Source organism: Chiroxiphia lanceolata, chromosome 14, assembly GCF_009829145.1.
Source record: "Chiroxiphia lanceolata isolate bChiLan1 chromosome 14, bChiLan1.pri, whole genome shotgun sequence".
Classification (NCBI taxonomy): Eukaryota; Metazoa; Chordata; class Aves; order Passeriformes; family Pipridae; genus Chiroxiphia; species Chiroxiphia lanceolata.
This window is the reverse complement of record NC_045650.1, coordinates 917,063-941,597: the sequence shown is the minus strand read 5'-3', so window position 1 is coordinate 941,597 and position 24,535 is coordinate 917,063. Positions and strand designations below refer to the sequence as shown.

The 24,535-nt window shown below is 53.7% G+C and overlaps 1 protein-coding gene across 1 annotated transcript in view; it reads right to left on the bottom strand.

Annotated features, from left to right (window-relative positions):
- SLC16A2 (solute carrier family 16 member 2) overlaps nt 1-24,535 on the bottom strand; it is a 35,037-nt gene that overhangs the window by 10,067 nt on the left and 435 nt on the right.

Genomic DNA, 24,535 nt, shown 5'->3' with positions numbered 1-24,535 from the left:
GTGGAAAGCAGACGGGGCCTTAACCACCTTTATTTCAGCAACTCCTCCAACGCTGGAGAAGTTATGACTTGATTTAAAGCCCACAGGAGAAAACGGAGGAATCTTTGCTTCTGATTTCCATGGGGATTTGGATGAGATGGTTAATTCCCAGCCCTGCCACACCTCCAACCCTCTGTGGCTGATAACCTGGGCAAGATATCGACGCACAGACAAGCCCCCACAGGAGCCACACAGCCTTATCAAGCAGCAAGGTGCAATCAGGCAGATCCTAAAAGAAAGGATGGACCAAATCCAGCTGAGGACAGGGATGGAAGGAGCTCAAGAGCTGGCCAGAACTTTGACAGGAAGCGGGTTAAGACTTGATTGTCTTTCAAGATGCCCTGAATCCAACGACCCTCCTGGGAGCACCAGCTGAAGGGGATGTTTTTGGAGCTGCCCAGCTGGGTGCTGGGAGCAAAAGAGTCTGGTAACACCCAAGAAACATTTCTCTCCAAGGGATGCCTTGACAGAAACACAAAATTCTTCAGAAACTACATTTTTAGCTTAAGAAAAAAAAAGAGGCATTTTAAGCACTCTGCTTTTGTTGAGGGAGAAATGGAGATGACTTCTGATTTGGGGGCTGGAGGGTACAAGAGGTGACTCAAGGCTCACTGTCCCTCCCTGACAGTCCATCCCACCTGCTCCCAACACAGGCCCTCTGGAGGCAATGGAACAGCAGCTGGGACCCCCCTGGTACTAACCCCCACTCCTCACTGCTCCTGAGGGGCTGGGGGACAGCAACAGCCCGGCTGCCACCCCAGGACCAGGCCACCCACAGCCCTGCCTTCCTCCAGAGCTGATGGGACCTTCCTGGTGGTCCTGGGGTATGGAAGAGCTCAGCATGGGGCTGGTGCCTCTTTGCTGGAGCAGAGAGGGTGACCAAGGAGACCATCCACCAGCAGCTCTCACACAGGGGAAAGCTCCAGTTGAAGCTCCACAGATTGCTCCTTCCCACCTGGCATTAACAAAGGCAGCCAAACTGGCAGCCTGTGGCTGGTCCAAAGCAATGTGGCCTTCACCGTGGACAAGGAACACGGTGGTTGGAAATTGCCAAGGGGGAAAAAGTGATTCAGTGGTGCAGGAAAACACAGAATCAGAATGGTTGGGTTAGAAGGGACCTTAAAGATCATTTAATTCCAAACCCCCTGCCATGGGCAGAACACCCTCCAACAAGACTAGGTTGCTCCAAGCCCCATCCAGCTTGGTCTTGAACATTTCCAGCTGTTCTGAGTAACATGGCCCAAGATGATCCATCCTCCCCAACACTGCTCACTCTGGGCTCAAGACAGAGGTGAAAGCTGGGGAGGTGACCCACTTGCTCACCAGCCATTTGCCCACCAGCCAACACCACCAAGCTGTGCCCACAATGGAGGAGTTCTGGGACCAGGCTTTGGCCACTAGGTCTCCTCCTGCCGGCAGGTGACAAGGCTGCTGGGGTCCCTGTGGCAGAGGAGAACTGGCACGTGGGGGTCAGGGGGCTCAGCCCCCTGCAATGGGGCTGGAGACGTCTGTGAGGGCTGTGAGCACCATGTCTGCGTGTGTCATGGCAGCAAGAGGTAGGCAGGGCCCCCAGGGTCAGTCCAGGTGGGTCCACACGCTGGACACCAGGTCAGCTTTCTTTTCAGCCAGACTGTTCAAAAGGATGGGAAGCTCCTTCATCGCCGGCACTTCCTGAGCAGAAAAGGTTTCTGGGAGCAGAACAAGGTGGGAACAGGAAGGTGAGAAACAACAGAAGAAAATATCACCACTGAGACACAGATCCAACCCCTGACGGTATCGAGTTCATTGTTCCCAAAAACACCATTAAAAATCATACTGTGTGGAACTTGTGGCCAAGCCTATTTGTTCCTTTAAAACTGAATCTCCAGGGAGACAGAAGGAAGGGACCGTCGCTCTCAGCTGCTGCTTTCCCCGCTGACCCAAATACCCTGGGCTGGAGGGATCAAGGGCCAGGAGGTGACCGTCAGATCCGCCGCTGGAGGAAGTGTCTTCCCTCGCTTCCCGCGGCTTCTCCCGCTCACGCCGCGCAGCTGGGACAGGGACACGATGCACAGGGTCACCTTCCCCAGCACACTGGCACTTCTCTGAGGTGATTCACCTCCCTCCCCCCACCTGCACCGCTCCTACAAGAATAAATGACTTTTGGACTTGTTCCAGAGACAGGGAAGCTCTGCTGTGTGACAAACCTCGTCACATACCTTCAAAGCCCTCCCCAGCCCTAGCTGGCTCACATTTTTGGGTGGCCTGGGAGCCCAAAGAGCCTTGTGGCCCTTCCCAGGCGGACGCCGTGGGAGTGCAGCCGGCTGGTCACCCCCTCTGTGGAGCTCCTGCAGCACATCTGCACTGAGGACCAAGCAGCTGTTCATCTTGTGCCCGAAAAGCCATTTGCGTCATCCTCTGCTCTCTCAAAGTGAAGCCTGAAACGCTCCCAACGGCTCAGCTCCATGTGCTCAACACCCCCCGCGGGACCCAGCCTATCCCAAGGTTGGATGGTCAAGGTTTAAATAAAGGCAGATGCAAAGTCACATCTGAGGAGGGCCACCACGATGCATGGTAGGATGGGAAACTGAGCTAAAGAGCAGCAAAAAGTGAGAGTCCTAAACCAAAGCTGGGGAACACCAAACAGAAGCTGGGGAACACCAAACAGAAGACAAAGAGACACAAACTGAAGCTCTGAAGCCCCAAATTGAAGCTGGGAGCACCAAATTGAAACAGGAGAGCACCAAGCCAAGCTGAGGAGCCACAAACTGAAGCATGGGGAGCACCAAACTGAAGATGACAAGTCTCAAACTGAAGTTGAGGAAACGAACTGAAGTTGTGGAGCCCCCAAACTGGAGCTGAATAGTCCCAAACGAAAGATGAGGAGCCCCAAAATGGAAGCTGAGGAGTACCAAACCAATGCTGAGGCACATCAACTGATGCTGAGAAGCACCAAACCAATGCTGAGGAGTCCGAAACTGAAGCTGAGGAGCCCCAGTTCAAAGCTGGGGAGCACCAAACCGAAGTATACGGGCTCCTCTGGACGGACGTGGGGAGGTGTGGTGGCAGCCACTGTGCATCACGTGCAGCTAAAAGCCAGGTTAAACTCATTAATTGTATAGCAAGCCCTGCTTGGTACCATACCCTAAAGCTTCAGAACAAAGTCCCTCCTTTATCAGGTTTGGCTGACTTCTCCCCCCTCCTTTCTTTTGAAAACAATTCCACAACAGCCTGAAAATTGGAATAAATGGAATTATTCAGAGGAATTATTCAAGGCCAGGTCTGACTAAAGACCCTTTCAGTGCCATGTTCATGGCAGTATTAGGACAGAGAAAGGAAAAAAGTGAATGTTGTAGAAGGGGCAGCTCCTGTTCTCATGGCATGGTCCCATGGCCCAAGGACAAGGCAACACCTTCCCAGAGACAGACCCAGCAAGTGTCCATTCAGTCTTCGTCTTAGGAAAGTTTCGAAATACTGATTTTTAATTGGTTCAGGAGCACAGGACCCTGGAGCAGAGCAGGTTGGGAATGTATTTTGCTTTAGAAACCCCACCACATCTCTCCTGATCATGCCTCTCTGCCTTCTCTGGCTCTCAAGAGTGCAGGGGACTTTTAAGAGAGGAAGTCCAGACCACTCCTATAACCACTAAGTGACAGATATCAGTTTATGTGAGAGAAAAGTCCCAATATGAGCTGCCCTGTGGCCACGCTAAGTAGAGATGGAGACAAATCTGTGGTTTCGCATTTGGCAGGAGCAGGACCGGAGTGTTTGCCTGAGGTGCGTGTGCTCAACATCTCGGAGAAGATCAGACCCAGCTTATTTTGCATCATTTCCTTTCCAAAACCATAAAATTCGATCCCTGGCTAGAGCAAAATGGCGTTAGAGCTTGTTTCTGAGTTGCATCATGTCCTCCCCATCCACAGTCTTAGCCTCCAAGGCTCCAGAGCTGGTCCAGAAATGCAAATTCCTGTGAAATCCATCCAAAAGCAACAAGGCAGCATGTGCTCTGCAGCTGAAACCCACCATGTGCCCAGGCTGGATTTAATTCCCAGCACTCCACTCCACAGGCCCGGAAGGTTTTTATTTTCTGAGTTGCCTCTGGCTTGCAATTTTTGAGGAGGATTCACGTACCACACACTAAAGTTGCCCAACAAACAGGAGTTATGGTCGCAACACTTCTCAACATGGGCTAATGTCCCATCCAGACGTCTCTCTATGACCAACACTCTCAAGGAGCGCTGAGGATCTTGTTATTCCAAGCTCTCTGAGCTTGTTAGTGGTTCAAAGGATGTTGAATTAGACCACATTTGCCCATGTCCCATCTCCCTGGGTGAGAGCCCAGGGTCTCTTGGTGTTCAGCTGCTGTCAGGCAAAACCAGTGCCCTCCGCAGCTCCTGGCCAATAAACTGGCAAAGACTCTTCAGTACTGAGGGGAAAACCACATCCCCAGGGTGAGCATCCCCCCCTTGGACTGTGCTGTCAAACACCTTACCAACCCCTGGCTGCATTTTCATCCAGCAATTTTACGAAAAACAGAAAAGTTCCATTTTAATTGGTGAAAATTCCCTCCTCCCACCCGTGGAGCACCAATCTGTAATTAGCCTTTCATGTAAAACGATGTTTATTCCTGACAGGGTTTGTCTTGGCACAAATATGCGCTCTGAAATGTGCACACATTTGAAGACTCAAACCCTGCATTTAATTCTCTATCTGCTTGTTAATCCTCATTGTTCCCAAGCCCCTTTTCAAAACACACCCACAGGGAGAAGAAAGTATTTCTTTTATATACGTATAAAACCCCCTTCCAGCATCAGGACACCAGCAGCGAGTGAGGCACTGGCCCGGGGTCCGGTTGTCCCCCAGCTCCCGGCGCCCATCCAGACTCATGGTGCCAAAACCAGGACTCCTTCCTCCTGATTTTTTCCATCTTTCCTTTTTTTTTAAGATACAGTTTTTCTCCCCAGCTGTGATGCCCCTCAGATGTCCCCCCTGCAATACAACAAACTCATCCAAAGGGTGGGAGCCCTGAAGTGGGAGGGTGAGGAAAACATGGGGGAAACCACCAACTGCCCCCAGTCCCATTTTGGAGAACCTTCCTTCAACAATGGGGGCTAGAACCTGAGTTTCATGATTCCTGGGCTTAGTTTGGAGTGATCTGGGATTTACACTCTCCCAGAATGTAGCAGCCACATCTCCCAGCACAGCAGCTGGAGGCTGGACCAGCAGCCCCTGGGACCTCCCAGCTGGGACTGGGTGACCAAAGCAGCCCAGATCCTTCCCCTCTGCCCAGCTCCAAGCACAGACAGCAGCACGAGGCCCATTGGGGTGAGCAGGGAGAGCAGGGAGTTCCTGAGTGGTTGCCAGAGGCTGCCCCAGGTTGCCCCTCTTCCAACAGGACAAGAAACACAATATCCACCTTACAAAATGAAAGGGAGAGCAAAGGGTCAGGGTTGTGGTCAGGGGCAGGGTTAGGATTTGGGTCAGGGGCAATATTAGGGTCAGGATTAGGGTTTGAGTTAGGGACTGGGTCAGGGTTAGGGTAAAGGTTAAGGCCAGAGTTTAGGTATGGGTTTGGGTTAGGGTCAGGCTGAGGATTGGTGTTTGGGTCAGGGTTAGGGTTTGGATTTTAGTTAGGTTCAAGGTCAGGGGCAGGATCAAAATTAGGGTGATGACTGGGGTTTGGGTTAGGGTCTGGGTCACAGTTAGGATTTGGGTTAGAGTTTGGATTAGGGTCAAGGTCAGTGCCAGGAGGATGGGCTCTCCCCAGTCCAATGCACCCTGGTGGGTTGGCGTTCCCTCCAGGCCCCGTGTGCTGGCTCCTCACCCTGTGATTTTGGGAAACAGTTCTCATTGCTGTCTCCAGGCAGGTCCCAGGGCCAATGGCAATGATTAACCCTGGTGGGATGCTGTGGGTCAGCCGTGGCCCCAGACACGTGCAGGCTGCTGCATGTCCAGAACTGTCAGCCTTTGGAAAAGTCACGACCTGACCAAACTTCACCAGGCTTTGGCTATGATTAACCACCTCCAGTCACTGCACAAGGGCACAAAGCCCAGGAACAGCTCAGCACTCACACCCTGCCACGGCCATCCCGTGCCCAGAGGTGACCCCCTCTTTCTTCCTCCAGCCCCAAAATGTGTCATCTCCTCTGAATCCCCACCACGGCCACTTCATGTAACTCACAGACTTGTTCTGGTAACCAGTTACTGTAGCCACAGACAACTGGGAGGACAGTGCAGCTGGGGGACCAGGGTGGTGCAGTTTCAGGAATTTGCCCCAGTGCTTTCTCCTGTTTGCAGGAGTGGGCAGGAGGGATGGAAGGGGGCAGGAGGGATGGAAGGAGGCAGGGAGAATGGAAGGGAGCAGGAGGGATGGAAGGGGGCAGGTGCCTGTGAGGACACGAGCACTGGCACCAGGACTGGGCCAGCAGTGCTGGGGAATGTGGCTGTCCAGTGCCAGCCACCATTTCCCAGCCTGTGATTCCGTATGAGTACTGCCACTTTTGGGGGGACACCTGAGAGTCCCAAAGGGCAGCAGGATGGCTCTGGGAGCACCTCAGCCCTGCCCTGCCAGCCCCCATGCGTGGCTGCCGTGGCTCTTCCCGCTCAGAGCAGCCTGGCCGTGATCGCTGCCGGGACCGGGGCCGTGTCTCCGGGCCAGCCTGGGAGCACATGGGGAGGCAGCACCACGGGCCAGGATGAGGGGCAAAGCCGACATGCCACAGTCAGGGGTTCACCTCCCATCCAGAGGATCCACATGCATCCCTATGGATGCCTATGCCCAGCGCTGACCCACCACAGCAGCCGGTAGCCCATCTCCTCCTGTGTGCTGATGTTGTACCTGGCACACGGCTGCAGGATGCCAAAATACTCCAGGGTGAAGCACTTGGGGCATCTCAACCCCTTGATGCCTCAGAGAAGATGGGATGGCTCCTGGCCCCCAAGAGGAGGCAGGGTGGGTTCCCCTCCCGAAACGCGGCTGGTGGCCCAGGGCCTGCTCCATCTTTGTGAAATCACCGGGCACTTTCTGTCTCCTCTGCCAACCCCCCTGGGCTGTGTTTGGGAATGCTCCTCCTTCGGGGGACTGGGGTGAAAAGGATGCTTTTTCCAAGCTGAAAGAGACAGAAAGGTTTCCCTCTCTGCCAAATCTCTCCCGAGCCATCTTCTGTTTCCTATTAACGGCGAGAATAAACCCTCCAGCCCAGGTCCACGCTCCTCCCTCTGCAACTCCCATGGGCACTTGTCGACATCCCAGTATAAAAAGGAGAATTAAACCCATGCAACCTGGCTGGCCTTGACCCAGGGACCTGCAGAGTGAGGACTGGCGGCGGGTGTAAAACAACCCCCCTGCTCTGCTCTTACATCTCCCCCACAGAAACTTTTCAACTCCAGTTGCTGGCAGGGGCCAGGCTGATCCCAGCTGAATTCCTTCCACTTACCAGCAAATAAATAGCAGTTAAATGAAGGGAAAGAGAAAAACACCCTTTTTTTCAAAGGGAAAACAAAGAAGTCGGGGAAAATAAATGAAAGAAAATGTTGGGCTGGTCACAGACTCACAAAGATCTTTTTCCCTCGCAGCTGGGTACTTGACAGCCTTCCCTTTCAGCTAATTAAGGGATACTCAGAAAGAAAAATAGTTCCAGCCCTTTGCCAGCCCTGAGCATTAAGGGGAGAGTCACAGCATGTTGGAAAGCAAACTCATCCCTGGCCACAGCTTCTCCACCCGCCCAGGCACCCAAACCACCATTTTTTAGACAAATAGGTGCTGTTGCAGGACATCTATGGTCTTCTCCCAAGCCTGGCAGATTTCAGCACAGACTTTTCTCCAAACTCTCTGGTTGTGGGCATCTCCAACCTTGGAATCATAGAATCATGGAATTTTTAAGTTGGAAAAGCCCTCTAAGACCATTAAGTCCAACTGCTAACCCAGCACTGCCAAGCCCAGCACTAACCCATGTCCCCAAGTGCCACATCTACATGACTTTTAAATCCCTCCAGGGTATATTATTTGTATGTATCTATACCTTCCCATAGACAAGAGCTATTCTTCTTGCACTCCAATATTTCTCTCAACCAACACCTTCCTTGCTGTAAAATCTCCAAGCACCACTTTGCAACCTGTCCCTCACCGGACAGAGGACACAGTTAATTACCTTTTTTTGCACCTTTTACCTTTTTTTTGTTTAGGAAGTTGAAGGCAGTGATGCACCTTCTGTCCTTTAGCAGGAACAACCCCAGGTTTCAGCACTGCATGTCCTTCCCCCTCCTCTCCTCCACACCTCCCAGTCAGCTCAGCCCTTTCCCATTGTGTGGTGACACCTTCCACATCCCTCCTGGGACTGCTTAATAATTAATTGTCCCTTGTCCCTCCCCCTCAGCACAGAGCACTGCCTGGCTCTGGTCACATTGTGTCCCAAGCCTGCAAAGGCACCTCTCCAAAAAACCTACCCCATGGGAGCCCTGCAGGGAGGGATGGCTCCTGTCACCCCCCATGGCTGTGTCACCCCAGCCCTGGGTTGGGGTGTCCTCACCATGACCCACTGTCCCCTGCTGTCTTTTGAAGGGAATCGGGACAGAGATAGGGGGGATGGCATGAAGTGCCAGGGCAGAGTTGGGTTGGATCGCAGGAAAAAGTTCTTCCCTGGAGCAGTGGGCACGGCCCCAAACCTGTCTGAGTTTAAGAAGAGTTTGGACAGTGCTTCTTGGATGGGGGTGGGAATGGTGTGGAAAGAGTTAAACCTCCCAAGCATCTGCCAGCCAAGGCTGGGGCATCCTTAGGATGAGTGAGGTTGGAAGAAAGCATCCCCCATGTTTTCCCCAGTGCCAACCACATGCACTGCTGGCTCTGCCCCACGTGCAGCATCCTCCCCACAAAAAACCCCAGCCCATAATCACCCTGCTCCAAGCTCCAGAAGGAAAAAATGCTGTGGCAACTTCAACCTGAGCCCCTTTGCACAAACACCCCGATCCAGAGAGGGCTGGGGTGGCAGTGCCTCCCCTATGGTACCACCCAAATATTACCAAAGTATTTCAGATATGTGACTTATTTGCTTACACCCAGGACAGCCTCAGGTTCCCTGAAGACAAAGTCTGCCCAACACCAGACTATATATAGGGTTGGAAATATGAAAGGGAAAATTGTGGTGGCTGTTGCAGGCGCTTTCCGAGGCATCAGGCAGCTTTTAAGTTGTTTTGCCCCCAGGCTTCATTCACAAAGGAGATAACACCTCCCTGCCATGGCCTCTTCCATCTCAGCTCTTCTGCCACACTGGTGTCTCCACCAGACAGTCACGGGGCTCAGCCCCAGCCCAAACCCTCCTGCAGCACGAGGGACACAAGGCAAAGACTGACTGCAGTGGTCCATTGGGGATTCCCCTCCACTGAGAGAATATCTTTAAAAATCAAAATAGATGAAGATAAGCCATTTTTAAGCAGGTTGAGCAGAGTCCTGAGCAGGCACAGAGTCAGGGCAGCATCTGCCCCAGCAGCGTCCATGCAGCAAGACAGCTCCGTGGTAGAACATTTGGGCTTTTCTCTTGATGGCCATTGGGAAGTTATTTCCTCCTCCAGTGCTGGAGAGCTTCCCCTGGGTCTCCAGCACAGACAGTCGTGCCTTTGGCTAGTGCTCCTGAAACCTAATGATGGGGAAAAAGATCCCCAAATGACACAAGACTTGCGTATCATCATTAAACCAGACACCCAGAGGCCAAACAGGGGGTAAAACATCCATGTGATTTTAATCTCTTGAAGCTTCCTTACATTAAAGACAACATTTGAAAACAACTGGATATCTCAGCAAAGTAGACCAGGCTGTAATTAAGCAAATCTGATCGCTAAAGGAAAGTGAAAAACAGCAATTTCTCATTTAATTCTTTTTTATTCCCCAGCAAGGAACAAGTTCCACCCCTTTGCCAACGGGTTGTCACTTTTGGCTGACCTGCTCTCATTTGAAAGTTTTTCAGACACCGGGTGGCTTCAGCCGCCGCCCCACTGTGCAGGGAAGGGCCAGCCCTGCCCTTTGGTGCTCTGGGAGGGTGGGGAAGAGCCACGGCCGAGGCGTCGGGATTCACTGCGGGGTGATCCCCAGCAGCCCAGGAACCCCGCCCGGGGAGCCCTCCAGCTCCTGCCGCTGCGGCTCGGCCATCCACACACACGTCTGTGCACACAGTGTGCCTGTGGACACACATATACATATATTAACAACCCAGCCCCACAGGGTTTATCCCATGCGATGGCTGCAGGCAGAGCCAGGGCTCCCTTGGAGCCACACACTGTTTCACAGGCCAAGGGGAACCGGGGACAGCCTGGGCCACTCCAAGGCCTCGGTAGCAAAGGGCTCTGAAGGCAGGTGAAACATTAATGTGCTTTTCTGGGGAAATGCCTTTGCTTTTTGCTGCATCAAGGGCTTTGAAGTGGGAATAAACAACAAGGCAGGTTAATAAAGGCTTCTGTCAGTTACTGGGTAAGACTTGGTCCTGTGAGTCAGGGTTACAAGCCACGCATCCCACCTCTGTGGCCAGGGAGCCTCCTCTTCCTCCCCAGGGAAATACAGCATTCTGGGGTAGGGGAGGAATCACAACGACCCTGTCCCTTCAGGTGCCAGGTGTGGGACTGCTGTAGGGAACACACTCCACAGTTCTCGGGTTTGTTTTCGAGTGCCTGAGCTCCAACTTCTGTAAAGCCCATCCACGCCCAGGGGCAAAGGGAAAAGCAGGTGCCAAGTGGATTCAGCAGTGCAGAGCTGAAGCCTGACAGGATTTTGGGGTAAGGAGGGATGTGAGGGGCCACGGGCAGCCCTGGAATGCAAACCCCCAAGCGTGGGGTGGATCTCTGCTCTCCCCAGGTCCGATCCGTAGAGACGTGCTGGAGGACACCGTGCTCCATGACAGCCCTGGGGATGCTGTTTACAGAAGCATCATGAGATTATTCAGCCTCTGAAAGATCCTGGCATGGAGCAGTCCCTTCCCAAGGGAACTGGTGCACACACATGGCAGTGGCATTATGGACAGGCAGAGCAGGACAGGGGTGCTGGGAGCCAGGTATTTTGGTTGGGTACCGCAAAGAAGGGAGGACTGGTGAGAGCAGGATAAATCTGCACCACAGACTGAGCAAAGACAACCACAGGTCACTGCTGCCCACGGGCCCCTGTCCTGGGAAGGAAGGGTGCCCAAATCCAGGACTTGGGGAAATGGCAGGAAGATGAGTCAGGAGAGGTTTAGGTTGGATCTCAGGGAAAGGTTCTTCCCCCAGAGGGTGGTTGGGCACTGACCAGGCTTCCCAGGGCAGTGGGCACAGCCCCAAGGCTGCCAGAGCTCCAGGAGGGTTTGGACAATGCTCTCAGGGATGGGGGGGGATTGTTGGGGTGTCCTGTGCAGGGCCAGGAGTTGAATTCGGTGATCCTGATGGGTCCCTTCCAACCTTTCTGTGGTTCTGTGATCCCAGCTGCTACATCTGAAGTTGTGGCAAAATGTCAAGCCTTTTCCGCTGGCCAAGGACCAGCTCCAAGCTGGGGCTGCCTTGGGACTAGAACAGTAACACAGCCGTGATCCCTGTGGGTACCACAGGCAACCTGAGGCTGAAACTGTCCCCAGAAGTATCTCTGCTGTGGCACTGAGCAAGGACAGAAGCACTAGAGAGCTGCAGGCTCGGGATGCAGGTCCCTGTGTGCATCCACCTCTTAGTGTGACCTGGCCACGAAACTTCAGTGTGTCCAGGAGCCAGGAGGGACACAGAGGTGGAAGGAATGGGGCGATGGAGGAGCCAAACCCCCACCAGTCAGGGCTTGGGGGCTCCTGTGCTGCTGCCAGTCCTGGCGGCCACAGGCCAGTCGGGATCACACAGAGTTTGCAGAGCCAGGGAGAGGCTCACTTTTGTCTCCAGTGCTAATGAGACTGATACCAGCTGCTTCTCGTTTAACCAGTCTGACCATCCGGCCGAGCCAAAACTGATTCATTCATAAGAAAATGGAAAAGGAGATCGACTCGTCACCAGCCCTGACTGATGGGGAACCCAGCCAACAACCTGCTGCTTCCATACCAGCCCCGCATCCTGCTTTTTTGGTTCATCATCTTCCCAAATTCAAATGTTCAGTGGAAGCCTGAGCTTTGCCCCGGCACAGTCAGGTTATAAAGCGAGAGTTATCTGCTGCAAAAAGTCTCGGCTCATGGCCAGGACTGGAATCACTCAGCAGTGCCTGACATTTTGCAATAGCTAATTCCTGCTTCGGAAGCAGAGGAAACATCACAACCCTCAAAGACATCACTTTCTGTGCTGCTCTGCCTCGCATCATCTTCCCTGTGGCTTTTGGGGTTGTTTTTTTCTCCTCCTTCCCTCTTCATGCAGCAATAAAAGTCTAAGCAGCCACCTTCACAGAGCAGAAAAAGCCTCCCTGCTGTAAAAACTCCTTTCTGGGGGGATTTTTTTTTAGTGTCATTTTTGTTTATGAGGCCAGTGGGACACAAACCATGGAGGGGGGAGGCTGCAGATGGTGGGGCTGGGAAGCCTGGCTGATGCTGTCCCAAGTTAGGGGACAAGCTCTGAACACCAGACAGAGCCTAATCTTATCTCCGGATGTAGATTAGGATGGGTCAGCGGGAGTTAACAGTCAATCACAGGGGTCAAACCAGGTCCTGAAGCACCTCCTCTCCAGGCTGTTTGGTTCATGCTTTGGTTGACACTGAAGCAGGGCAGAGTTTAACAGTTTTAAAAAAATCTGCTATGATTTCTTAGCTTTGGGCAACACATCTGATTTTATATGAAGCTCCCTTAATAAAGGCCTTCTCCTAAAATGCAGATCCCAAGGGACTTTTAGCTCTCCCAGTTAAAAGCCATCCCTTGTCCCCAGATGACCTGAGTTTTTATCACCCAACCCTGCAGACACCAGGAATGCATGGCAAAATTTCAGATTTTTTCAAGACCCACCCTGGGTCTTGAAAATCCCCATTTTCAAGGCAGAAAAGCCCCTGCCAGGCCAGTTTGGGCAGGGAAATGCCCCAAATCCTGATGCTGGGAGTGCTCACCTCATGGCACTCCCCCAGGGTTCCACGAGGACAGTGGAAAACTGGGGCCACGTGAGTCAGAGACAAGCAAACAGTGGATATGAGGGCTGATGCCTCGCTCACTCTCCCACACCACTCCAGCAGGCTGGGAAAGCTGCCGGATATGAACCCGGGGCATTGGGTGAGTGTTTCACACTCGACACCCAGAGCAGAAGGGCCTGATGCAAGGGCTTTAGGGTGCATCCCTGGCTGTCCCTCCCAAGGGCATCCAGACACTCAGCATTAGCCCCGTGCCCTCATGCAGTGGAGAGAGTGGGACAGGAAAAACCTGTGAGGGATGGAAATCACGTTCCTGAGATGCAAAGGGAAAAGCTGTTCAGAAAGTGGCTGACAACACCTCTGTCGGTCCTTGCCCTTTCCCCTCCCAGGGTGGTTTCTCACAGGCTGTGAACCAGCTTCCCTGGCATCAGGGTGGTCGGCACAGCTTTTGTTTAATGCTGAATTTCCCCATGGGGAAGGGACATGGTGGGTAAGGGCAGGAGGAGCCCCACAAAGACCTCAAACCTCCAGCAGCACCGAGACCCCAGTGAGTTTATTTTGAAAAAAGGAAAAATAAGAACCCAGCACCACTGATATTCCCTCCCTGGTAACAGCCTATCTCAGTACCACTGCTATTATTATCCTCTGCAATCAAGTGATAAAGCTATAATTGCCTTATCTGATGGAGCTGGGCACAACAGTGAGGCAGGAGTTGGCCTCTGCATCCCCCTTGGGTGGGTTTACGGGGCTGATGGCATCACCCTGGGCATTTTAAAACCACTCTGTGCCAAAAGCATCCCCCTGCTTGGCAGACAGATGGACAGACAGGACCCCACAGCAGCACTGGGCTTCTTAACCCCAAAGCTGGGGAATCAGCATCACCCCTGTGTCTGTGCACTGCTCTACTCCCATCCCTGCTGGGTATCCAGGAAGGTTCCAACCAGGAGATGGTCAGCTCTGGCCAGGATGGGAGCACAGGGAATAAAAGGGTCAGTTTTGAATCCATTCTGACTGTGGAGAGGTAGGAGCAGATGGTGGAGGGACCAAAGTGCAAACCCACATCACCAGCTGCTCCCCAGCCCTTCCCACAATCCCTGCTCCAGCATCCTGGGGAGCAACATGTGACCAGGCAGCTGGCAGAGCCTGCCTGTGGCACTGTGAGAGCAGCCCTGCAGTACCGGATTCGGCACACTCAGCCTCACCAGCGGGGTCGGGGCACTGCTTTTAGAGGAGGTGACCCCAGTTTCCCAGCCAGGCACCTTGCTGTGCTGAACAAAGCCACATAGGAATTCCAGTGTGGTATTTCCATTCACATGTTCATCACCTCTAAAAGAGCTCTGGTGGGCTATGGCATCCTCCCCAACACCACCAGCCCTGGTTTAGGCTGGTTTTAAGTCCATTGTCCCTGAAATCCTGATTCTTGCTATTTTTCCAAGCCTTTTAGTATTTGACCTCAGCGTCGCTCCTGACCCCGCGAGCTGTCGGCAGAGCCTTAGGGAAGGAAACTAAAGCCCTCCAAAATCCCCCCCGCGTGACCGTTTCCCAGATATGCCCCAATCCACCCGGCCAGCGAGGAGCAGAGCCGCCCATTCCCCGCACCCGCGGCCCAGAGGCCACGGTGAGGGGCAGCCAGCCCGTGCCCCTCTCCCAGGGCGAGCAGCTCCTGCCGGGAGCAGCCACAAGAAAGGCCGATGCAAATCGCATCGTTAGCATTCTTTCCGTTTTAATAACCCAAGGTGTTACCAGCAATACTGTTACTGATTTTTATCTCCGCAGTGCCTTTTAAGAGCTCCAATTTGTTTTTCTTGGAGGTCTCATTTTGTTTTATTAAAGCTGACACCGAAGAGGGGAAAAGGAGACGTTCTGGGCCCAGAACAAAAATATCCCGTTTAAATACCCCGTATTATTTTCTTGGAAACGCTTCTCCGTTGACTTTAATTAAGCTCTCCCCGGGCTCGCGAGCTTGGCGTGCTTGGCTCTCAGGCAGGTTTAATCCCAGGCAAGCTCTCCACACCCCCAGTTCTCCCCACTTCCACAAAACTTAAGGAACAAATTGGGTTTTGCTGAAATACATGGATTAACAGCTGGCCCACCACCAAGAACATCCTGACGCTGCCTTTTCGTCACCGATCACAGAGCGAGCACGTGGCCCAACTGCTCCGCTCGCTTCGCTGGCAGGACCTAAAAAGCAGCTTCTCTCTCTTATTTTTTAATTCACTCCTATTTAATTATTTTTTATTGCCCTTGCAATGTTGGGGAAGGACTGGGGAGGTCCGTCTCTCGTGCCTGATGATGCCCCAGAGCTATCAGAGGAGGCAGAGTGGCCACAATCCGGCTCTGGTGATCACGGTGCCACTGCTGAGCCTTGTGCAATCGCGCCAGCTGCTGCCGTAACACCAATAATTACACCCCCCCCCCCATGGTAGAAGGAAGCTCTTTAGGATGATTGCAAAGTTAAACACTCCAAAAGTTGGGAAATCCCAGGAGGGAGCTTGTCTGGGCATCATCTGGTGCATACCCATTATGTAATTACGTCGATTTTTAATCACAGATGATTCTTTTCCATCAGACCCGATTCAGACAGAGCACGGGAGGCATAGCCCTCACCTGAGGAGCTGCCATTAGAATTGACTCCCACCTCGGTGGGCTCTGGTTTGGTTAACTGAGCTGCCACTGCTTTGCTCCGGATTTGTACAAACCCTCCAGCCAAAACCCCCAGCTCCTTGGCAAGCACCACCATCCCCCCGAGAAGGAAGGATTTGGTCTCCCTTTTATGCACAGGATCTGCGGGCGGACAGATTAAGGCCAAGAGCTTGAAACAAAATCTTTGTTTTGGTGCCTGACATGAGATGGCCGAGAAAAGGGCTTTTGGGGATGCCGCTGGGCAGGGAGACCACGTGCCCTGGGGTCCTTGGCCCAGCTGGTCCCTGGGCTGGGTGATGGGGTGGGTGCTCAGAGCAGGTTCCTTCACTGCAGGCACTGTGGTAGGGTTGTTTCTCCTCCCCGAGAAGGGCCCTGGTGTTTGCTCGGGGCAAACCCCAACAAGTCAGCCCATGCAGTGAGGCCTGTGCAGCACACGGGGCTTCCCCACCCCGGGACAGGTAGCTGCCGGCCCCGCTCCCTGCTCTGCACGGGGTCATGGAATGGTTTGCCTTGGAAGGGCAGGAACATCTTCCCTAGACCAGTTGGTCAAATCCCTGTTCAACCTGGCCTTGGGAAAGCAAGCCAAAAACCGTTACCGAGCTGCTAAACCCAAACTCAAAGCTAAAAAAACCCCAAAGATGGGGAGTAGCAGGGTCTAACCAGCTCGCCTCCTGCAATGTGAGGTTTTGCACGCCAGATTCTCCCAAAACCACACTGCTGGCAGCACTGACCCCAAAGCACCCTCTCCATCTGGCACTGGGGTGCCTGCACTGGGACACCAGGACACAGTGCTGGGAGCTCACATTCCAGCAGTGTGGTGCAATGCTCTTCTCTTTGCACCCTGTGGGATGCAGGGACGTAGGTACAGGATATCTCCAGGCAGGAGCTGCCCTCGGGTGTGCAAAGCAAAGGTGCAAAGCTGTGATAGGGCCCAGCTGCCATCATGCCATCATGTCCTCTTGGTGATCTCTCTTGATGATCCCACATGAGTCCAGGAGGTTGTTCAGAGCACCTTGAGTTGCTCCTCACCCTCAGAGGGTGATATGGCATGGCATGGCATGGCACAGTTGCCAGGCATGCCCAAGATGAGTTCTAGCAAAACAACTTACCAGAGACACAGGGCTGTGACCTGGCAGCCATTCCTGAGGGCTTTCCCTGTGCTTCACACAGCTCTGGCTCTCCAGGGATGTGCTGAGGGCAGGGGAAGCTCTTGCATCGGGTAATGTTTTAGGGATCCAAAAATAAAAGGGCAAGGGGGGAAAAAAACTGAAAACGTGCTGATGGAATGCAGGGCTGTGGCAACCCTCCCTGGCTGCAATCCTGCCCCCGGGGTGTATCCGCCGGATCGGCGGCAGGAGCGGTCGGAGCTGCGGGCAGAGCTGCGGGCAGGGCACTGCGGGAAGGCAGAGCTGTGGGCAGGGCACCGCGGGCAGGAAGAGCTGCGGGCAGGGCAGCGCGGGCAGGCAGAGCTGCGGACAGGGCACTGCGGGCAGGCAGAGCTGCGGGCAGAGCTGCCGGCAGGGCACCGCGGGCAGGCAGAGCTGCAGGCAGGGCACTGCGGACAGAGCTGCGAGCAGGGCACAGCGGGCAGGGCACAGCGGGCAGGGCACCGCGGGCAGGCAGAGCTGCGGGCAGAGCTGCGGGCAGGGCACCGCGGGCAGGCAGAGCTGCAGGCAGCGCTGCGGGTAGAGTTGCGGGCAGAGCTGCGGGCAGGGCACCGCGGCAGCCCCGCCGGCCCCGGCACTGGCAGGACCTGTTGTACGAGGTGCCTGGGAGAGATTGGAATGGCTCGCGCCTGCGAGCGTGTTGCAGCAATTCCCAGCACACGTCATGTGGGTTTTGCAACCGCCCCAACTGTCTGTGGATCCACGGAAAGAGCCCGGAGAGCACCGAGCTCCGCGGTGCCCGCGGCGGGCACGGGTATCGCCCGGTGTGAGAGCCGGGTATGGGTCCCGGCAGTGCCCAGCCCTGCACACACCACTCCACCAGGTCTTTTTCCTCAGGGGAAAATGCCAAAAGGCAGCATCTTCCCCAGCATTCCCTCTTCCCTGGCAAGAGGGAATAATCAATCCTTCGAGGAAAGGAAAACCCAACAAATCCCTGCTGCAATGGGTGCAGCAGCACATTTGTACATGTGTTGTATCGGTGTACAGGAGGTGCCCAGTCCTCTTGCTGCCCATTGCCATGGTGATGCCATGGATGCACACGCTCATGGCTGTGGAAAGCCGGGGAAAAGTGATCCCTCAAGGGAAACTGCTGGCTGCAAGATGTGGGTGCCTGGCCATTGCCCCAGTTGTGAAATGCTGGAATCCTCCGCTGTGCTCTGACCAGCTCGCAGGAAACCCCTGAGGGTCATCATTCCAAAAAAAAGTGAGTGGGACAGACTGAGGTATTTGGTGATGTGCCAGAAAATTCCATATGGCACCCAGACACCAGCCAAAAGTGGGTAAAATCCCAGTGTGGTTGGACTTGACAATCTTAGAGGTCTTTTCCAACCTACTCCACAATTACTGAGGCAGAGTGGAGCCTCCTTTCTTTCCAATGTGGGGCCACAGCCCTGGGAGCCCACATTGGGGGTGATGGGTGACAGGGAGTGCCCGTGGCACTGCCTCAGTGCTGCCAAGGTCCCCAACAGCGGTGCTGTCCCCACGCTGCTGGCACTGCCACACGGCCTGCCCAAGAGCCTGAGGAGTGACTGGGATAAAACAGCCAAAGGTTTCCCTGGCCTTGTATCAAGATGGTGCCAACTGATCCAAATCCCACCAGGTGTAGTGGTGACCAGGGCCACCATCCCACCGGGACTGGCTCCCTGTTAGCATGGCAGGAGCAGGGCTGGTTGGTTACCACCCCTGTCCCCAGTGGGAATTTCCCCCTGCACACCATGGGATACAAAATCAGCCTTGAGATGATGGAAACCCAGGTAATTCCTCCTTCCCCAAACAGCCCTAGAAACCCCGCAGGGAATTCAGCGGCCCTGGCTCCACATCCACCAACCCAGATGGTCCCCATCACACCACAGGATTTTTTGGAAGGCTGGTATATGGCAGGATTGGGTGATGGATGGTGCTGCCCCACGAGCAGGATGAGCCCTGTGAGTAGACACATGTTGGATAAGCAGGGAGGGAGGGAGGGAGAGGAGCTGTCCCCGGGACACGGTGGTGACAACACCCACATGAGCGATGCACCACCGGCCCAACGGCACTGCCAGCGAGGGCAGCGGCGCCTTCCGGCTGCGGGGTTTCACCCAACCTGCTGGATTAGCTCTGTTTTAAAGTGTTGGATGTGAACTATCACAGCTGATGGTCGGCTTCCAGCTGCTAAGGCTTCTTAAGGAAATTAAAGGGTGACTTGTCAAACTTCTGGCTTTTTCCACAAAACAGGAGATTAAAGTGTTCCTTTGCTGCTGCCAACCCCCCCCAGCCCCATGGCATTGCATCACATCACACCCCATCTCACCTCACACCTCCACATCCATCCCAGTCCCACACCCTGCAGCATCATCCCTTTTGCCCTCCAATCCCTCCTCCTCCTCCTCCCAACCTAGTTTCAGTGATGGAGCTGCAATCTGGCGCCTTTAAAATTTAACCTACGATCCAAACCCATGAAGGTGGAGGTGCTTTTGTTTGTTTAGTTGCAACTAAAAGGACCAAAACCCCAAAAACTCCAAACCAACTGCAAAACTTCACTTCTTCATATACCACAGCGAGGTCCTGGGAGCTTCCACCGCTTGAGGACAACAACCACCAGGAAATACAACTGAGACTGGAGCATCTCCTTGGCTGGTTGGTGGAGGATGCTTAAAAATAAACTAAACCCCACTAAAATGGCAAGTGTGCTGGCTGAGAGGGCCCTTGCAGTCTTGAAAAACAGGAATCTCCCTTAGAAACAGCACTCCAGCCTCCTAATAACCTTAATCGCTCCTGACAGCCCCAAGAACCAGGTTTAACAACATGACTGGGCTTTGTTTGCTTTTCAGGCTGCTTTATCTCACACGGCACCTTGCAATCAGCTCAGGCAACAAAAACCCAGTTCCTCTAAAATTCACCCCTGTTTCCCTGTGATCACAAGCTCCAGCTCCCAAAACAGAGGGAGCTGAGCTGAGGAAGAGCCTGGTGCTGGCACACTGGCATCCCAGCATGGGAAACTCCCAGTAAAGTTGGGAAAGCTCCGTGGTGCCCTTTGTACTCCCCAGCTAGCAGGGCTGGGTAATAAAAACATCATTTTTATCTCTTTTTGCTGGATTTACATCCCCATCTGGGCTGTGTAAATATTGTTCGTGTCAGTGCATCCCTCCGTGGGATTAGGAGAAGAGTTGGAAACCCAGATGGACATGGGAGAGCCTCCAGGAATGCTGAGGTCCACAGCACCCTCAGTCAATGCATCTGTGAAACAGGGCCAGCACAGCTCCCTTGCAATTAATAAAAGCTCCAAATCCTGCAGATTTGGGTAAGAAGGTGACAACTACAGTGTAACCCTCAGGAAATGGGAGCCTCCCAAGCACCAGCACTGGGGCAATGACCCCCATGACAACTTCGTTGGGGTCATTTCCAGGAATTAGCTCTTGCAATCAAATTCATCATGACCAGCATGTTGAGGGAAGGATTCTCCCCCTCTGCTCTGGTGAGACCCCCTTCCCTGCTGAGTGCTACATCCAGCTCTGAGACCACCAATGTAAGAAGGACATGGAGCTGCTGGAGCAAGTCCAGAGCAGGCCACAAAGATTCTCAGGGGCCGGAGCACCTCTTGCTCTGAAGACAGGCTGGGAGAGCTGGGGGGGTTCACCTGGAGCAGGGAGATCTTAGAGCCCACTGGAGAAGGACTTTGGACAAGGGCCTGGAGTGACAGGGTTGGGGGAATGGATTCAGGCTGCCAGAGGGCAGGGTTAGATGAGATATTGGGAAGGAATTCTCGGCTGTGAGGTGGGGGGCCCTGGCACAGGCTGCCCAGAGAAGCTGTGGCTGCCCCATCCCTGGAAGTGTCCAAGGCCAGGTTGAAGGGGCTTGGAGCAACCTGGGCTAGTGGAAGGTGCCCCTGCCCATGGCAGGGTGGTGAAACTGGAACTGGATGGTCTTCAAGGTCCCTTCAAACCCAAACCATTCTGTGTTTACCCTCATCTTGGGGTTTCTCTTCTCAGCTCCTCCAGCTTCAGCCATGCACATCCACCCTGGGATTCTTCTTCAGCCCAGATAGGAGCCCATGGCTTCTCCTTCCTATATTCATAACACTGTTAGCACTTAAATGCTTTATTTTCTCCAAGAACAAACTCACCAGTTCTTACCAAGCCTCCATTACAAACACTGGAGTAAAAATAGCCTTTTCCAGCTATGCTCACCTGTCCTAAGGATGTGAAATCAGTGCTTACAAAGAAACTCCCCACCAAAACAGATGGGAATTCAGGAATAAAGGTGACATCAGCCATGCCTTGGCCTGAAGATATGATAAGTCAAGGGCTATGGTCCATGCACCAGTCCAGCTTTCCTAGCACGGGAGCTGCAGCAGCCTCATATCAGGAATTGGACTAAAGGGGGGAAGCTGCTCCCCAAGTTCCTGCAGGGAACACATGGATGCACTCAGAGGAGCTGCAGCCAAACCAGACCAGCTCCTCAGGCCACCACTCCAAGTGCTTGCAGCTCCATTTCCAGGAATCAAAACATTAAATATTAAGCAAAGAGAGTTAATCTATACCTGGGTATTGACACAAAGCGGAGGAGGGGAGAAGAAAAAGATAAACAGACTTTTTTTAAAAAAAAAAATAATCTGTCTGCCCCTGCAGGTTGTCCCACTGGGGCCTGCCAGACCTCAAGCATGGCTCCAAGGATGCTTTGGGGGGAATAAGGTGTACCAAGAAGTGTCACCCTCTCAGCTCTCCCCAGGAAGCCAGAGATCTGTTGGGACCCTCAGGTGGCTGAGGTGCAAGCAGCACCTCCCTGGCTGAGGGCAAGCCCTGGTCAGAGACAAGGTCACCCTGTGCTCACCTCTCCCAAGGCTGGGAGAGCATCAAAGCAGCGGTAGAGCAGACATTGATTTAAGAAGGTCAATGCCCAGTTAATGCTTACCAGGACTGTTCTGCCACTCAGATGGGCTTTTGGGGCTGGGAAAGACGAGTGTGCTGGGATGGTTCATCTGTGCCTTGGCTCCTTGTCAGCCTGCACCTCGTGGGACCAGCACCAGGATGGCCTTGCCCCATGGATCCCTCAGCACCAGAACGAGCCTCGTACAACCGGAGGGAAATGCCGCCATTCATCTCCCAGCAAACACTCTCCAGCATCACTCAACACCTCTCCAGCAAAGCAGAACGAGATTTTTTTTTCCTGGCTGAGTGCTTACATGTACATTATTTTTTTATTCTAGTCTCAGCATTCCTCCGCTCCCCTGAAAGAAAACAAACCCAAAAGCACAGAGTGTGCCTTGCAAAGGTCCCGCTCCGGCGTCGCACGGGGAAGGGGCATGCGGTGGTTGCAGCAGCCCGCCCCAGCCCGCCACTGCTTGTTGATATAGGCAGCACAGTATATTTCTTTAAAGAACCCAGCCTATGCATTCGATGCATTGCTGCGAGAGGGTTTGTTTTCAAAGCCTGACCCCAGACCTGAACTCCACGGATCCTGCGTTTCTCAAGATCAAACGCGAGAAAACGTGACCAATGCAAACAAGAAATAAACCTTGATAATTATAGCCGGGGCGGCTATTGTTTAGTGCAGACTAGCACCCGCTTTAGCATAAACATAACCCTATTTTTAAAGGGATGCCTGAACAGCTGACAGCATTACTCCCCATTTTGCCTCCAAATCCCCTCTTTGATACAAACCCACCTCCCTGAGACCAGAGAGGAGTTAAGAGCAGACACAAAAGGCTAAGCCATGCCCACGGCCATAATGGATGCCTGTGTGGGAGCAGGGAGTTGATCCTCATCCCTACAACCTGCTCCCAGCTGGCAGAGGATGAGGGCACCCTGGGGTCCGGCTGTTGCCTGCAGCTGGTAGGATCAGACTGACAGAGGACAAACAGACAGCACCGGTCTTTTCAGGAAGGCCATATCACTTAGCACTTGGAAAGGATACAATATTTTCCTGATTATGTTTGCACGCAAACGAGCGCCGCGGGAAATTATGCAATGCTGAGCGGGGAGGGTGGGAGTGAGGAGGAAGGGCTGGAGGGGGGCCCTGTGCTGCACCCCACTGCCCTCAGCCCCAGCCCGTGCAGCTGCAGCCCCGGAGGTGCCACAGATGGCTCCATCACCGCCGGAGCCCCCCGCACCACCACCCCCCGCACGGAGGCAGAACAGGCAGGGGTTATTAACGGTCTCTTCATTAAGCACCCAGACCAAAATGCATATATTCATCACCCAAGCAATTTAATTACCGAGTCCAGGCTCACCTTGTACACCCACATGCCTTTCTTTTTCGAGGCCTCTGTGCGGTCATAGCCTTAAATAAATAGGTGGCAGGAGCAAGAGGCAGATGCTGACTCTTACAGCCTCTGTCTTGGGCACAGAGCCTTTGAACCACCAGAACTCGCAGTATTTAATTTCTTTTGTTACTGCTTGTACCTTTAGAGCTCTGCCTTAGGCTTTCTAGATACGATCACAGGGAGGAAGAAACAGCCAGCTACACGATGAGCTTCCTGGGCATCACACGCGTGCACACACACACTCACAGCCCATCAAGCACCCTAATTATAACCGGCCACACGGCCTCAGCTCTCAGCGCACCCCATTACTGCCCGTTATTACACGGTCACAGCGTTTCTCTAGTAACAGTATCACAGAGTTAATTTGTGATCTGTAATGTGGTGTATCTTGTAATGAATTTCATCCCGGCGCGCTCACCATGTGCTCACCTCATGCGTCGGCCAAGGGAGGGAGCGCAGGCAACACTGGTCCCCAAAATAAGGTTTTAAGGTTCTCACACACCCCTGACACTCCTCTCTGCAATACACGCCTGGTTTGGTTTCTGGCTGCTGCCCACATCCCATCTGGAGTCAGGACAGTACCACAAGCAGTTCCCTCAACATCAAGTGCTTGTCTCCACCCGGCAGATAAAAGCAAGGTGGGCCATGGGTGTCCATGGCAGGGGTGAATGTGATCTTTTGGGGAGGACAGCGGGACCTGGGACAAGGCTGGGCCTCCCGACACTGGTGTCCGGCTGGGACCACCACCCCAGTAGGCTGATGTCCCTCTGCCAAGTCTACTTCAACAGTGGGGTCTTGGAAGCAAGAAACTTCCTCTTCTCCATGTTAACACTACCCAATCGGCATCCTGGCCAAGCTTGAAGGTCCTACCAAAACACACAATTGGATGCAGTCGGTGGATCTTGCTTTTAAGGGATATTAAGTGCTGGAGACCCCGCGCTGCCCCTCGGTGTGACCACGCAGGCAGTGCTGCCAGCCCTGCCCTCCGCCGGCTTTCCCACTGAATGGATTTGCTTGGAGGAAGCGTGTCAGCGAGGCAGATGCTCTTCTGCAGCCACCCAGAGCCAATAAGGCAGACAGACATAAAGCTTGAAACGTCATAAAATATAGCAATAAATGAAAACTAGAGGGGTGGCTCACACCCCAGCTGATTCACCAGCTCTGCTGTCCTTACCCCAAGACACACCGGCAGGACAGGCTAAAGGCGTGCTTTTCACCGAATTACTTTTAATTGAGTACATCGGAGCTTAGAAACACATGATGCTGCCGGAGATAAATATAGCCACGGCTACGAGGATAGAGGGGGCAGGGAGTAATCGCAGTTCAACATAGCCGAGAAGGAGCTTCCAGCTCTGGGAGGCAGCGCCGGCCGCGCCGCTGCACCTTCCCCGCACCTTCCCCGCCCCGCTCGGGCACCCCCGGCCCGCCCTGCC